This window comes from Seriola lalandi, unplaced genomic scaffold (assembly GCF_002814215.2).
Source record: "Seriola lalandi dorsalis isolate HSWRI2012SDOR001 ecotype SW California unplaced genomic scaffold, Sedor1 jcf7180002054906, whole genome shotgun sequence".
Classification (NCBI taxonomy): domain Eukaryota; kingdom Metazoa; phylum Chordata; class Actinopteri; order Carangiformes; family Carangidae; genus Seriola; species Seriola lalandi.
Genome location: NW_019525458.1, coordinates 477,249 through 494,764, shown reverse-complemented (window position 1 = coordinate 494,764; position 17,516 = coordinate 477,249). Strand labels below are relative to the sequence as shown.

General features: G+C 45.4%; 1 protein-coding gene across 7 annotated transcripts in view; it reads right to left on the bottom strand.

The window, feature by feature from the left end:
* fynb (FYN proto-oncogene, Src family tyrosine kinase b) overlaps window positions 1-16,118 on the bottom strand; it is a 59,315-nt gene extending 43,197 nt beyond the window's left edge. For 2 of the 7 annotated variants that reach the window (XM_087169679.1, XM_023430499.2), the window contains exons 1-2: window positions 15,959-16,118; window positions 4,380-4,450 (exon numbers count right to left, since the gene is read on the bottom strand). The gene's annotated coding sequence lies outside the window, so the exon portion shown is untranslated. Of the gene's footprint in view, window positions 1-4,379; window positions 4,451-9,948; window positions 10,032-13,981; window positions 14,167-15,958 lie in introns of those variants that run through there. The other 5 variants (XM_023430503.2, XM_023430500.2, XM_087169676.1 and 2 more) reach the window with 5 other exon arrangements.
* Window positions 16,119-17,516: the final 1,398 nt, after the last annotated feature.

Below are 17,516 nucleotides of genomic sequence, written 5' to 3'. Positions count from 1 at the left end.
GGTTAAATGAGAGACGCACACCTCCAGCTTCCTACGCCCATCTGGGTCTATTTTCACTGGAGGCAAGGAGCTGCTGATGAGGTGGTCGATCATGTCATCTCCTCCTGCTCCTACGCTTTGTTCCACAGACTGACCGCAGCATTGCACACAACTTCAATTCAAACTTTGAATATTATTTAAAAACAAACAACAAAGCAAACAAAGACTCTGAGGAGAAATCCATCCTAAAAAAAAAAAAAAAAAGCTGCTGTTGGCAAACCAACCTGCCACTTTCAGGCCCATTTTTGCTGCGTGGATGCCTGTTTTTATTTTTAGATATTTCTAGCACATTGTTCTACAACCGTTCGGAGGAATGAAGAGACAAAAATACCAACTTCTGCTCTGGAAGTAAACAGATCCCAGAGCAGTGCAGTGAGATTTAGATTGAGGAGCAAACAAACTTAACTTCACCAGCTGAAAGTAACAGAAGGGATTCTGGGATTTTTCTGACTGAACTTTGGAAAATGTAGGAAAAAGGTTGGTGAGCTTTAACGTCATTTCTGTGAAAAAACTAAAGGAAAAACTGGAACATAAACATAATGAATGAAAGTGGTTAAATACAAGCAAACGACTGTCGTTTTGAAACGGTTACGTGTGGATCGACTTGTTGATTAAAGGCGTAGCTGCTCTCGTGTATCACTGCTAACAGCAGGTGGGGAGGTTAGTTTGCAATCTGCCTATAAATGCAGAGAAGAAGAAGAAGAAGAAGAAGAAGAAGAAGAAGAAGAAGAAGAAGAGGTAGCGTACACTTGGTGTTCACATTTTAAATTGCAGTCTGCTTCCATGAACCATGTGGTGGCATGAACCGTGCTTCAGACCCACCTTCCCTCGCCACACAGTGCTGTGACACAGAGCACTGACGCTGTGGCGAGGTTCAGGGTGGATCGACACCTTAGCAAATGACAAAGGATGCGGTTCGAATTTATTTTCCGCTTTCCCACACTTTCAAAATTTTAATTCTGACGTCATCGCACTTAGACCAAAGATCCCTTCGCCCACATTCGCCCGAGCCGATCAGTCCCTGGTTGCTGTTAAACCAACGCTGCATACCTGTCTGTCAGACCTCCCGCCTTCCACCTGCTGACTCTACGCCGCCACCAGCAGCATCGTGAGGGATCCTGTCCGACCTCCCACCTCCTTTGGGTCGCTTCTCATCATCTACTTTCCTCTGTTTCTACCTCAATAAACACAGTCAGCACATGGTGACTCCTTATTGAAATGCAGGTGTTGAGGAATTCATAGTATAATAATCCTTCCACATCATCAATAAATCAACTGAAGGTCAGATTTTCCTCCTTAAACGCTCCTTTATGAGCAACCGTGAATATTCACATTCACAGCAGCACACACGTTATTCTGCAGGATGTGTGTCGGCACATGAAGATGTCACACACAGATACAGTTTCTGCAACTCTGAAGTCACAGTCATGGCGGGGACGCTGAAATATCTCTGTCCCCGCTTGCTGACGGAGGATCCCAGGATCCTTTGCACCGCAGCGGCACTTTGATGTTTCCCTGAGCTGACGTCTCTCAGCGGCGTCCGCTGCTGCTGCTGCTAATTCGCTGATGTTTCCACTCTCTCATGCACAGCACCTTCAGCGCGGCGAGGGTGAGGATGAGAGAAAGCTCTGACGTGAGTGGATCTGATGGTCAACACAGAGCGCTCTGTCTGTACAGCAGGCGATGTAACAGCCATCGATGCTCAAGAGCTGCTGGTGACGCGTCACGCTGAGGTTTCAAGAGGCTCAGAAACGAGCATAAAGAGCTAACCTGCTAGCAGCAGCAGATAACTGTGTAGTAATCTGATCTTTCTAAACTCTGCACCTGTTAGCCACTCAAAAATCCAAGATGGCCACCATTGATGCCTTTTTTTCGCAATAAATTCATCCACCGTTTTCTATTATTGCTCAAAGAAAGAAGAAGAAGCTTGCTAACTAGCCTAACACTAGCGAGTTAGCCTAGCGAGCTAATGTTAAGACAAGTTAACAAGTAGACTGTCGACTCTTGCAGAACCTTTGGTTTTCATTCATAACAAAATGTGTTTAATGGAGAAGTTTTCACATCACATATTTGATCCCGTTGGTAAAATTCTGTGGCAGAAGTGGCTGATGGGATTTTTGTAATGAAAGGCCCCAGAGGGAGAGACATGTTTCTGTGCTTGTACCCGCTGCTCTAACAGCACAGTACGCCAGCCGTGTCAGCTTCGCTGGGTGCACTTGGGTTTGAAGCCGAGAGCCTGAGCAGATCACTTCATTAGGCGGAGGGGGAAAAGCCAGCAGATGTAAAATGCCACCAGATGTTTCAAACTCCGCTAAACTGCAAAAAAACTGCGTTCATTAACGGCATCACTCCGACCGACTGGGAACCACAATGAAGCCACAGTCTGAGGGCAACGCTGACATTTCAGTGAATAGTTGCACAGCCCACACTGGCAGTCATTATCGTGGAGGTAACAAGCAGGGAGGAGGGGGGAGGGGGGTGAATACTCGGCTTTGAAGCTGCAAGGAGGCAAACGGCGAACACAAGTATGTTTGTCTCATGGCTGCGAATAATTCTAGCAATGAATATCAATGTCGGGATAATGTGAGGATAATTACCACTGTGCTGCTTCGCTCCTCTTTCTGCACAACGCAGGAACTCGCAGAGGCAGAGAGAGTCATGAAAACATGATTGGAATCAGTGACTCATTTTCTGCTTCTCACCAGCCTACAACACCACCCACCCAGAAACACACACACACACACACACACACACACACACACACACCTGCTCCACGCTCACACAGTAAGTGTTCTTGATGTGCTACCGCTGCAGATCTGCAGAACGTCCTCTGACGCCTGCTGTGTTCTTGTGGCGCGTCTTCCTCGCCGAAGCCGCCTCACACGCCGAAGAGGCTCTTCTTCCTAAAAACGCTGAGTCACGCGTGAATTCGGCTCCGAAACGAGGCCCGAGAAACGCGGCAGAGGCGACGTGGGAAACCGGAGCACGCGTAATAAAGGGTGTCCTATGGGTGTCCAACGCTCAGCTGACTCCTCGTTCAGTTGTTTCCACCAACACACTGATGAAGTCAATGGTTGCAGAACAAGTGAAGCTCACTAACAGCTGCTGTGTAGAACAGAAGGTTCTCGACTCGGGCTGGTCTCCATAGAAACTGACCCGCGATTTGGATACGGCACTCGGCCGTATTGCGATTTCGATTATTCTTACGATTTAATCGCAGATATGACTAAAGACAAAGACTGAGCTGCTGTTTGTCAAATCATCACTCAGAGAGGAAGTTTGAAGAGACGATGTCTATCTTTTTTTACATCGTCTCTCAGCCTCCGTTGTCAGGGTAACAAACTGCTGCTCCACCTCTCTGCCACAGAGAGTGTGAGGTCAGACTCACGACTCTCTTCTATGAAAACAGCTGAACTTTGTCACTAGGTGCTTTTTTGAAAAACTGGTCATTAACCCTCTGAGGTCGATGGATGTTTCTATTCATATCTTTGTGATAAATATGGTTCAATGTTGTTAAAACCTGTGGACTCTCAACTTTCTGTTTCACCTTCTTGTGAGATTGTACATGAGTGAAAGCCGCAGCTGGAAGGCCTCGAAGCAGAGTGAGAGAAAAACGCTTCGACTCCGTGATATTACAAAATCTCATTTTAAGCATTTATTATACATTTATCTACGATTTCACTCATATATTTTGTATGAACCTGAGACTTAAACACATTTCAGTTCATCCACGTCAGTAATTTGGAGAATTTCAAAAACCAGGCTTCAGTTTTTCAGCATTCGGGTTGACCTCACATTGACCCCCGCGGCACACGACCTCACTGCAGCGCTGCGGCTCCAAGATGGAGGCGGTAGCAAGCGTGAAGACATGAAGGAATCCAACACTTTAGCTCTCAGCCGTCTTCATGGGTCGTCCTGTAACAACATCCACGTGCCGATCCAGTGACGAAGGACACGCGAGGTGGCAGCTCAGGACTGAAACACCTGCAGCCAACGTTAACGCACCACAGGTACCTGTTCGTACTAGAGACAGCAGATCGGCCTCTGGCAAACAATCTCAGCTCCTGATGGCCAGCTGGTGGGAATCTGTGTGTGTGTGTGTGTGTGTGTGTGTGTGTGTGCTCGCTCCGCTATCCCCATGACCCACATGCATTCGAAGACAAGGAAAATCCTCCAGAACGAGCATGTGTTACTGTCCGTCCATCTGCCGTCAGTGTGTACACGAGGTTATTCTCATATGGTGACGTGATGCGAGTAAACATGCCTGAACTCATCCACGTGTGTGTGTGTGTGTGTGTGTGTGTGTGTGTGTGTGTGTGTGTGTGTGTGCAGCGTCGTACCTCTGGTTTTCAGCGTTTCAGGATCTTTATTTCCTCCACATTGCTTTGTTGCGCCGCCAAAACAAGAGGCCCTGCAGGGACACACAGATGCTCAATTATTAATCGTCCCCATTCAATAAAACATGGATATCAACTGCGTGTGCCAACCGCCGTCATTCACGCTTCTTTGTGAAAATAGGTCTTGGCGAAGCTTTCCCAGAATGCTTCGGGACGACGCCAAGGGACTGTCGGCCTTAACTTCTATCAGTGCGGCTTTTTGTCACCCATCGTCACGGTGATCAAACACGAAACAGTGCGATAAACAACGAAGAGGAGGTTGATAAACACAGATTCGTCCAGTGTCGGAGCCGCCGGCGTCGACCTGCGGCCTGAGTGACGGCCACGTTCCACGGCTCTGGAGCTTTTCTGTTTTTCTCCAGGTGGATTTTTTTCATCATTCATAAATGTGGAGCATCGAAACTCCCTGACGCCACCTGGCGCTGCACTTCTCATTTCAAATGGAGGCTGTGTGATTATTCTACAGGAAAGAAAAAAAAGACTCATCTTTCCTCCCTGTTTATCCAGAGTCACGTAAAATACAAACTGCGTGAAGTTTTGACTAACGGCTACAAAGGTTGTTTTGTGAGGTCACACTGACTCTGACCTTTGACCTTTAGCCACCACAATCTAATCAGTGCAGGTATCGTGTCCACGAGAATCGTACGGAGCCAGTCGACTGTCGACGGACCGGTCTCTGCCCTGGACGTACACGGACACACACACACACACACACACACACACACACACATCCAGCAGTTTTAATCACTCACTTATATTCTGGACTTTTTCTGGAACGTCTCTCTCAACCCTGAAGGTTCAAACCTCCAGTAACGAGAGAATAAATGCTTTGTAAATCTCAGAACTGTGGAAAACTGAGCAGTGAAACCATTTACAGTTGTGATAAAGGAGCTCAGATCTTTTAGTTCTCCTGCTCTGGTAAATTTCTTCGCTGATGCTTTGATTGAGACTCAATAACTCCCGACATCAGAATAAGTCCTTTGTAAACTTCAGAGCTGTGAGCGAAAAAAAAAAAAAGTGCAGAACTAACCCATGAAGGGCTTTTCTGATGCACTACATGGCAACTTTTATTCAGCAGATAAATCTCCACCAGGCGTGGATAAACTTTACAGTAGCTGCCAGCTCTCTGACTGACAGCACAATCACACAGTGGAGTCATTGTGTGGCGGCAGGGTCGGGGGTTAACTGCATGGTGCGCCTCCTAACTGCCCTTTCTTCACAAAAGACGCGCTGTCTCTGCTGCCAAATACGGTCCAACTCATTAGCTGCTGCTCTGACTTTAAAGCTCGGCCCTTGCTGATCTAATTTAATCTATCTCCGTGGCTTCACTGTTTGTTAGCGGAGCGGCACGGACGCTGCAGATGCATGCGGCTTCGCTGATGTGATGCAATCGTTTGTTTTGCAAAAAGCAGCCGCCCACGTGAAAAGCTGCTGCTGCTGCTGCTGGTGGTTTGTGGGGGTCTGTTACATGAATGTTTCCTGTTATTGGCTGTATTAAGCCTCCACAGACGGAACAATTCATTTGACTTTGAAGTGAGCTGATTTTATCTGCACAAAATCAATACATGTGAAGCAGAGCATGATGGGGAAACAACCTGAAAAATATACATTATTTTGTGTGTAGCCCATTTTTATCTGGACAGTCACGCTCAGGTGGAACCTGTCACTGCAGATTATTATCAGCCGAAGTTCGTTTCGAAAACAGCGTTGGAAGCCGTCACCGCTCGCTCGGCCCTTCCTACTGTTTTTAATCCAAAATCCCCCAGTGGAACAGCTGACTGGCAGACGTGGGCGTAGAGAGTGAGGTGGTGTAGAAATAGTAGAGGAAGAGACAGCGGAAAAAACAAAAACAAAGATAACGAGGACAACAGGAAGAAGATGTCTTACACTTCCTTTCCACTTTTTCTCACCTGCTATAAATGACACTACACACCTTCTTTTATTTTACTCTCTCTTGTAGTCAGGGCAGGGACGACCGTTACTATAGTAACGTCATTACTATAGTGGGGCGTGAGTAAAGTGCAGGTAGTGTTGAAACGTCCAGCCAGGAACTAACCAGCGTTTTCAGCTGCTGGTTGCCCCGTGTTTATTTTAGAGCCGTGTGAGGGAATCTCAAAATACTCCGCCGACCTCAGTGTGAGCGAAACATGTGATTTAAGTCTTCACCAGCAGAAAATTGCCATTTGGCCGCCCCACATGTCTGTGGACTCCTTCTCCTCCTCCTCCGCTCTCTGCCCGTCGGCCCAGGCAGTCATGGCGACGGGCTCCCAGCAGGCCTTGCTGCGAGTGTTGTGGATCCCCACCCCCCCCACCCCCCCGGCCCCAGAGGGAGAGCTGACTCTTGTCTTTTCATCAGCAGCCCCTCTAATAAAACATAATGGCAGTGGGGCTGCGGGGCGAGTCATTCAGCCACACTGAGCTGTCACATGACCCAGCGGAGGCACAACGGGTTCACTCATTCTGCCGCTGCCTGGCTACCGGGGCGGATGAGTGGGCTACCGGACTGAAGTGACACACAGAAGGTGCCTGACCTCTGGGCGGGAAGGCGAGTGCTGAGCCGCACAGCCAGAGTTCAAGGCGGGAAAAAAAAATCAGGCTTTGTGCCGATTCTTTTTATTTCGTTTAGCTTCATTTCCTCCGAGGACGCTCGCTGCCAACTCCATACACTGTATGTATCTATTAGAGCAACTGTCACTGCCAGCCCCCGTCTGACGGCCTGGGGAGGCTGAGCCCACTCTGTTCTCCTTTAAACGCTTGATCACTGTTTTATCCGTCAATTACTTTTGTCAGTGATTCACTGATTAAACTAGAATTACCCCACATCCCTGTTTATTTCACATATTGCTGTGTGAAGTCTGGAGTAATGGCCTTTGACCTTTGACCACCAAATCTAATGGATGAACTTTTAAATGACCATGTTTAATTAAATTTATTTAATTATCTAAGTTGTTTTTTTAGAGATATTTTTGTTGAGTTTAGACACTTTAAAGGGAAATTAAACTTTAACTTTCAGTGTTTTGGGTGTAAGACACAGGAACGGTACAAATATACACACAAGGGTCAGTGGAAAAAGAAATGAACAACTATTGACTTTCAAGTTATTTATCAGGCAATTTCTAGACTGACGCATTATTCATCATCGTTATCTATTGATTGAAAAAATAATCATCAGATCTTTCAAAAATGAGAATAATTGTTAGTTCCTTCTCAAAACAGCTGTATATTTCCTCCACACTGAGAACACTAACAACAATGAAACAGAGGAAACTTCACACGTAAAGAGTCTGTACAATTCACCGCCTCAGCTACAGGGACACGCTCCCTCACTGGCTTCCCACCCGCGATCACAGCCGCTCATACTCTTCAGGGACCGGGGGGCCAAGTCGGAGGTGCCCGCCCCCCCCCCACTGCTTTCCGTCTACGCCGCAGACGGAGCCGTTCCCTGTACAACTGAACATAAAGCTCCTCGTCAGCCGCCCACGTCTGGTTCAATTCAGGGCCAGTCTCTGAAGGGTATGTAGGGCTCTTTGCCATTTCAATAATAGCTGCATTTGCAAAGCTTACAGCTGCAGGCTACAGCCTTTACACAGATTTAGAGCAACCTTACAGACGGTGGGGTAGTTCAGTCGTACTAATATATTTCCGCTGCCTGTGGGGTTTTTTAAATTTTTTTTCCTGAAACGTTGCATGAAGTTTCTGGTGAAGACGTGACATGCTAGCACTCCGGTTAAATCCTCAACGTTTCATCCGCGTTCCCACGAGCCCTGACGGATGTGATGCGATGTGATTGACAGGTCAGGACCGTCGATGGGCCGCCGGCCCTCACACGCAGAGGCTGACTGACAGACGCCGCTGAGGAGCGGATTAAAATGGCCAGTTTTCCTCCCGGCAGATTAGAGTTCTCTCTGCGCTGGATTCAAACGTGGAGAAAAATAAAAACCCCAACTGTAACGACACGTTTGACTTTGAGGGCGACAGAGCGTCTTGTTTTCCAGCAGAAACTTGACTATGAGCTTGACCTTTTGACCCGTCAGTAACCTGAGATAATCACTAACTGGGATCAGCGCCTCACGGTCGTCTGCCTCCACCACTCAGACCAGTCTCAGATTACGTCCCTGTCATAACTGCTGTGTGTCTCGAGTAAAAGTGTTGTTTTTGTGAGGTCACACTGGCCTTGACCTTTGACCTTTGACCAACAAAATCAAATCGGAGCGAGCGAAGCCGCGTTGACCGGCTTCTCCAACCCTGATCAAAACCACACTGTATATACAAAATGTCCACAGAGGGAGGAGTCGCATCTCTGGCGTCGGGGGGTTGTCAACATGTGACAAGGCGTCCTGAAGATAAAGCCCTGTCACTCTGCCAACAGGGGTTTATCCCTTGGTGATGTCACAGCCGGTGATGAAGGCCCCAGCGCCAACATGACGCCACAGACCTGGACGAGCGATCGTCTCCTTTGTCAGCATCTGGCAGCTGCATCAGCAATGCAGAGAAAATGACGCTGCACAGTCAAGGCGAGAGCGCGGAGTTACACAGAGGGCAGACAGGAAGCAGAGTTCAGGAGACTGTGTGCTGCAGTGGAAATTGGCCATAATAGAATCTCTCTGATACACGGTTACTGTCTGAGGCTCAGAAGACTTTTTCCACATAAACAGAAACTCCCATTGAGCTCCGGGAGGAAACCTGCGTGCACGAAGCTAAATCAGAAACAGTGGAATTCATACAAAACCATAAAGCGATGCATTTTTGCAATGCAGATTTTCCAGCAGCGTGGTGCACGTGCAGCACAGTCTGGCTTTGTTGAGGCAGAATATGGCCTTTGTCACTCACACATGACATTAGACGCAGCTGGAAATTTCACAGCAAGTTAATTATGTATGAAAAACGTCTCTCGGCTATTAACATATGTAGAGACACGGGCGCTTTTGTTTTCCCCCTCAAAATACAAACACTTGTCACGGGTCCGCCCGCCGCCGCCGCGGTAAACATATCATTAATAAATAACGAAGCGTAGTGAGATGGTGTCGTTCTCCTCGCTGAAAGGGCGAGCGAGGAGAACGACGCCCACATGATTGCTGCCTCCAGACGCTCCAGTGTTCACTGTGCTCTTACAGCTAGTCGTCAACACGGAACCATCCCATAATTCACATCAGAGCCAGATACAGATCAGAAAGTTATTAATAACAATATTGAGATCAATTCACAACTTTAACTTTTAAAAATCTTTCTTGTATTTCTCTGCAGTCGACACACTGGAAAGGTGGAAACATAAGTGTCACCGTGTTGTCGTGTGTTAACCGCCACTGTGTCTGTTTACCAGCTCTGTTTCTGTTTGTGTTTGTGTTTGTGAAAAGAAGAGAGAGAACTAGTTAACACACTGCGCTCGGCAACTGGTGAAAACAGCCCCCACCGGCAATAATATAATCTTTTTGCCTAGAAAATAAAAGCAGCAACGCTTCATTTCAAGCTTTTGTGAGCTTTTATTCTGAAAAAAATTCCAACTTTTCCTCACCTCTGGAAGACTATTTCCTGTGGTAGTCATTGGCCTGTCAGTCGCCTGGCAACAAGAAGTATCACAAAAAAAAAACAAAACTGAAAAATAAAGGGGGAAAAAGGAATTGATAATCGATTGAGAGAAATGAAAGAAAGATTATAGGCATCTTTGCTCATGTTCGCACTCTGTAGATCTATAACTGCAGGGGAACTGTGTCAGCATGTTTACATAAAGTAGAACAAACCACCAACCAGGTCAGTGAGAGACACAACATTTATAGTAAATACTCTGACACAGGAAGTAAAACATCCACCTGGCCACACATTAACGCTCTTCAACACATTAGGACTCTTTAGTTTCGGACCACGCCTTTCTACACTTTCAAACACTGTGAAAACTTTCCATTTTAACTTTTTCTATCGCTGCGTCTCCGAGCGCCACGTGATGCCGTGGACCTCTGGATCTCCGGCTCCCTGCTCGGACAGATGTGTCTGAAACCTGCTGCAGGACTCTCCCAGCTGCCGGCCCACGGGCCTCGGCACCGGGGTGACCTCTCAGGTCGGGTGGCTGGCTGGCAGAATTAAAAGATTTCTGCTCGATTCATTCAGCGGTAAGGTTTTTAAACATACACCGAGGCGCTCCAATGCACTATTGAACTCATGAATAAAGGCTAAATGGAGTCGAGAGCTAAATGGAATTGGAGAGATTAAGAAAAAAAGCGAGGGAGATTAAAAATGGAAAATGTTGAGCAGGATATGAGAGAAAGCCGTGTGTGCTGGTGCTCTCATGCCTTGCCTGTGCTCCAGATGTAAATGAGCAACTGTGATTATGTTCACAGGAAATGAAGCCACACTCGACGACCAGCAAACTGACTTTGCACATTTCGGGGGGGGGGGGGGGCGCTGCACGCTGAGCACAAACACAAAGAGGAGCGGCGGCAGGTGGAAGTGGTGGGCTGATAAGGATTGTGCGCGATGCGATCAGCGTGATAGGATCTGTGTCACTCCAGCTCCTCGAAGCGAGACAAACAACTCCTGCTAATTGAATTTCTTTTGAAGAAACACCCCTAAGACGGACATCTCCGTGGGGCCCCGGTTTTGACAAGCTTTCATGCAAGTGCATCGCTTTCACACATCATTTCCTCCCATGGTGTCACTGCAACAATGATCCAGCGGCAGACGGCCCGGCTCGCAAACATCCCTGTTTTTAATGAAGCTGATGGATCGTGTAAGAGGGAAAGTTCTGGGTTTTTCTAATTAGCAGAGAAAGAAAACTCGGGAGTTGTGGTAGCGAGACGCTGGAGGGGCGGATCATATGATCTGTAGCTCTGCTCTCACATGTCAGCGTTACGTCCCCACCGGCTCTTCATACCCTGCGTTCATTTATCCGTCTGTAACAATAACTTCATTGGAGCCTGCGAGTATACGTCACGACTCCGCCACCAACTGCAGGGACGCAGGGAGAGAGAGACACATTTCATCCCCCTCTCCACTGGAAGCGTCACACAAAGGACGGCATTGTTGTGGTCGTCTCGCTGACCTCTGAGGTCCTGGCGTGATGCTGAGCGCCATGAGCCGGGGCCGCCACACCCACTGCGAGCTCCCTGTGACGACGTCAGCTCCTGGACTGGGGGTATCCCAGGCCGTCTACACCGTGCATGTACTCTTATCTGACGACGTGCATGAGCCGCCTCCGTATATATAATAAATCATTACATATTACAGGTGCAAGGATACGCAAAACATTTCAGTACAAACCTCAGTTCTGAACATTACGATACTTTTCATTTATTATGAATTTCTTTTACTATTTCAAACTAACTCAGTAACAAACTGGCCATAATTTCAAATGGGATGATTTGTTAAATAAAACACATAATAATAATAATAATAACAACAACAATAATAAAAAAATCTAGGAATTATTGATATTGCTGTAATAACAAAGATCAATCAAAGTGCAAATGATTGATACATTCACTCTATTCTCGTGTTTTCATAAAGATTAATGTATCCACATCGTCCTCACAAGGGGCAGATCTTTTTTTTACCTTTATTTTGATAGTGAGAGAGAGAGAGCGAGAGACTGAGAGAGAGAGAGACAGAGAGAGAGATAGAGAGAGAGCGAGAGACTGAGAGAGAGAGCGATAGATAGAGAGAGAGAGAAAGAGAGAGAGCGAGAGACTGAGAGAGAGAGAGACAGAGAGAGAGACGAGAGAGAGATAGAGAGAGAGATAGAGAGAGAGACAGAGAGAGAGACAGAGACAGAGAGAGAGACAGAGAGAGAGATAGAGAGAGAGAGAGATAGAGAGAGAGAAGAGAGAGAGAAGAGAGAGAGAGAAAAGAGAAGAGAGAGAGAGCGAGAGAGAGAGAGAGGATGACATACAGCAAAGGGCCACAGGTCCTTTATATAAGGCGATGTAAGTTTGTTGTTGAATTGTTTTTGTGTGTTTATACGATCTAGAAATTTTACTCTGACAACAAACAAACCAAAAATAAATGTAATTCAGGGTCCAGTTGCTCATCAGCGGATGAGATGGGATATTGATTGCTCAGTTGTCATGGAGATTAGAGATGCTCTAATGCCTGAACTCTGCGTTCAGATTGAACAAGTACACGAATGCAAAAGATATTATTATTATTATTATCTTCTTCTCCACTCTGTAACAGCAGAGTGGACAACTCAACTTCCTGTGCAGGCCACGACTTCACAGCCACGAAGAAGAATCGATTTATCATCCAATGTTTGTCTAAAACTGGTATCAGTTTCAGAACAACTGTCCAAGACTTCCTGTTTGGGTAAAGTGTGTGATTTTGCAGTAACAAAGATTAGAGGTTACATAACGCCGCCGACTGATGATGTCTGGAGCTTCACCGTGGCTGATATCCGCGCTGTGCAGCCACATCTGTTCAAAATGGCACCAGCCACGGAGCGTACGGAGCCCGGAGTGACATTAGGAGTGATGTAACCAGCGTAAGTACACTTCACACCTGCGCGTCCCGGTAAGTTGTATTCCCCCTCTCTGAGCCGGGGGCCCGCTGAGGACAGCTAACATCACAACACAGCGAGACACAACCTCACCAGCAGGAATCAAAGCTACACAAGGCAAGTTTAAAAATAAAAAGCACTCAAGAGTAAATACCTGGACCACAATCTTCCAAATCTGTGATCACAGAGAACATCAGAAAATGTCAACATCTCTTAATGTGCAAAGCGAAACTTGTGACAGGATTGTTTTCATTCCACCGCAGTGAGAAAAGTGCAGCAGCAAAAAGTTCTACCTATTATGCAACGTACCTATCCTGTTACATCAGTGGTTCCCGGCCAAGAGGTCTGAACCCACAAGGGGTCACGACCAAATCTGAGGGGGTCAAACCATGAGAGAAAAAGATGCTTGTTTATTATTTTCTCAGTTCTTTCTTCAGTACTTTATTTTTAATTATTCAAGCCTCTAAAACTGCTTTAAAACCAATCGAACACACCGCGGCCATCACCTGGGAAGAGAGGTCACGAGCGAACGCCGCTCAGCGTTCAGGCTCCACGACCCAAACACATCGGGAGCCACAAAAGAAAAAGCAGAAACCACTAAAAACTATAACCATAACAGATTGAACCAGTCGACAGTAAAGTACACAACGTGTTCAACACGTTAAACAACTCAGACGGACCTCTTCAACATCCAACCAAAGCTGTGTTTAGACTCATCCAAACAGACAAAGGTGGAACAGGCGGAGGAAACAGGAGGATGTGTGAAAACTGTGGGACAGTTTGGAAATAATCTAATTTCATTTAGGAACTACGATTTTTGGATTCCAACGATCATGAAAACAAGATAATCGAGATAAAACTTTATATAATTGTGCCGCATTCTGTTTCAAACAACAAATTTCACACAAACAACAAACATCCATGAAATCTAAAAAAACCAAACTGTGGATTAAAGTTTATTATTTGTACTCTTCAAATTAGAAGAGCAACTCATCAGCAGACACCGCAGACACACAACAGCACCGCGTTCAGATTTCCTGTTCCACGGTCCGAACCCTCTCACCTCTGTGTGACAACCTGCCTGATCAGGTCTCTCCTGCCGGCTCTTAGTCTCCCTCCGTCAGTCAGTGGCGGGGTGAAGTGTGATTAGGAACAGAGCTCTTTGGCAGCGTCTCACCACAGAGCAAAAAAAAAAGAAAAAGAAAAAGAAAAAGAAAGGATGAGAAGCCGTTTGAAACTGTCTGTCTGAACGGGCCAACGAGCTTAACACCAACAGATACCGTGCACGCCTCTTCCTATTGTATAGCACCAGCAGAGAGAATACAGAGGAGTGGCTCTTGACTCATAACTCAACCTGACTACAGCAGGTTTTTTATTTCTGCAAAAAAGCCGACGAGTCAGACGGGGACATCTGCAGTACACAACTCCACTGCAAAAAAAAAAAAACCAAAAACGCCAGATTTAAGACAAACATGGAGGCAAGGATTTATCTCCTATCTCTAATTTTCAAATCTGGCAGGATTAATGCCAAATGCACAACAGATGTCAAATGATTAGGATTTGTAAAACATGATCTGCACCTTATTTTGTGTATGTAAAGCTTGTATTTCCTAAAGCACACTGGTTCCTGAGTTTAGTTTCCAAAAAACTACAACTACATCTGATCAGAGATCATCCCGGCGGCCTGTGGACACGCATCCGCTCACGGTTTATTGTGCTTTCGTTCACTGCACCTGCAAGCCGGCCGTCACATCATATGGTGGTAAAACAAGCAGCTTTGTCTTCTTGGTGCAAAAGTCTTAAACTCGGGGGAGTCAGCGAGCTGTAGACCGGCTGCTGGCAGCGTTCAAAAACCCAAAGGAAGCCGAGATTCTGAAAATAGGGATAATAGTACTTCTCCAGACTCGACATCAGACTGTAGTTCCTGCAGTTTTTCCCTTGAGTAGCGCCTTAAATAACTTCACCAGCGACCAACAATATAATCAATTACGGTAATTTAACACAAATAAATGTGCAGAACAAATGGCTGCGGTTCAGACTTGACCAGGTTTTTATTGGCTGAAGAAATGGATGAAGAGATGCCCATCAATAATTCAAAAAAGGAGACAGAGGTGACAAGAGCGTTTAACCCCAATTCACAAAAGGAAAGGGTGGAGAAACTTCCCTTCGGTGATTAGGAAGAACAAGAGGAAGAGCAGCACAGTGCTGTATGAGCCGGATTACAATGCAGGATTGATATGTGAAACTTGCAAACACACAGCAGGGGTGCAAGAGTCAAAACACCACGTTATCCTCCAGCAGTCAGAATCAGAAGCGATGCCTGTGCACTTCAACCTGCACAACAACACCGTGTATGTGGAGGAATGCAACCTGGTCCTCAAAGTTAACTGCGTGCATGCACAAGCCTCAAAAAATAGAAAAGCCTCCTAGATAAGACAGCCACTGTGAATCATGTGAGGTTGTGTCCTTGATCTGACTCCTCCGAGCATCAGTAGGAGATGCTGCTGATGCTGCTGCTGCTGCTGCTGCTGCTGATGATGATGATGATGATGATGATGGGAGCGAGGGAGAGTGGAAAAGGGGGGAGAGTATGGTAAACAACCGAGCAGAGAGGATCAAAAAACCAATGCGTCAGGACGATTTGAAGGCTAAACGCCTCCTGTGTGAACATAAACAACGCAATGACCGTGGATAACCTACTTGTCTAATTTGCTTCGGGTTTCAGTCAGACTAGATGTACGCGTCTGTGTTTATATATATATATATATTTATTTATTTATATATAAATATATCTCACTGAACACACACAGAGGGGATCGCATTTAAAACAGCCGACGCCTCACCTACACTAGCCTTTCCATTCAGAGGAGGCAGACAGGGATGTAGCTAGCTAACAGGCTGAGCACGTTTACGTTCAAGAGACGTCAATAACAATAATACCTGGGAGAAAGAAAAAAAAAAAATCAAAGTAATTCATTCCGCTTCAGGGATAGAAGCGAGGTGAATGATGAGTAAAAAGAAATGTCAAAGTGTTTCTTACCAGTTCAAAACGCGTCTAATAATCCGCTGCTCTATATTCCATTGCCGTTATAATGACATAAAATTGGCAGTGATGAGGACTGCGCTGCTGTGGTGGCCCTGATGTCACCGTGCTGCTCGTCGTAGCCGCTGCGTGTGATGGCGTTAGCTCTGCAGGGCCACAATGAAACTGCTGCTGCCTTCACTTGCTGTAGGAAACTTCAAAGTTACATAGGCGTAAGCGAACGTCACAAAAACAGCAAAGGAGGGGGTAGGATACGTCGAAGAATTAAAAAAAGGGAATAGTACCGGGGACGGTTGTAGGTTTTTTTTGTAGTGGCCGGCGTGTCGAGACGCGGTTAGGAGGCAAAAGTCGTGGTAGTTATTTATCGTAATTACTCGGTGATTTTGATTAAGTTGCAGTACATTGTTTATCTAGAAGTAGCGTTGTTATATCGCAATTTTTTGGTGTTTGTTTTCAAAAAATGAAACACATGCCGCCATTAATAACTGACAGTTATTTCAATTATTATTTTTGTTGCCTGTATTTTCAATAAGAAAAAAAACAAACAAAAAAAACACATGTACCGAGAGTTTCGATTCCATAGCTTTTGGAGCAAGTGAAGTGAGCACGACTGACTTGGTCCGTTGACTGACAGGACTCCCGTCCAATCAGAAATCAGACAGCGAAAAGGGGGGAGGAGGGGCGTGGTAGTTGTAACAGATTTCTTCGATTAAGATGTCTAATAAAACTATGACAAAACTCAAAAGAATTTTATGCAGGTATCACAGCAGAACTAAAATGTTCCGGATTTTTTTTTTATTAGCCTTTAAAGAAGATAAAAGATAAAGATAGAAGTAGACTGAAGTAGAAGATAAAAGTATTTAAGGTCTCCATAAAAGTATAGTTCCACTGAAGCTACCAAGAAATTCAGTTTTATTGCGCTATTTTAAATTTCTGAAAGGTCGAAATGTAGTTTTTGAGCTTTGTGCTAAGTGACGTGATGTCTATTAACTGACTTCTGATTAACCGCTGTAACTGCAGTGAGTGTTCGGGTTTTTTAACGTGACGTTGGGCCGCCATCTTGTGTCTCCACGACAAAACAGCACCTTAACGTCTCCTAATGAAATATCTCAACAAACTGACATTTACAGAGAAGACACAGCTGAAAAGTAATGTTATAACGGGTCAGGGCACTAAAGTAAACGTAAGTATCGGTCTGAGTATTAATTAGTGTAGAATCCGTATTTCATTTCAAATTCAAAAACGAAAAAAACCGTTAAACTGTTATTTGCTTGAAAAACAAAACACAGCATACAGCAAATGTACTATATATATATATATATTATGATTTCTATTGATAACGACAGCGTTACAGTGTGTGTTTATGTGCTGCAGTGTCACAATTCGTTGTTCAATGCTTATTTTGTTTTTTTTAAATCATTAAAAAATGTATTTAAATATACACGGACAAACAGTATTATTATTATCATCTTTGGTTTTTAGATATTCAAAAGGTCAATGGTAAACATTCATATTTAAAACAACCAAAATAAACATTTAGCAATTAAAGTAGCAT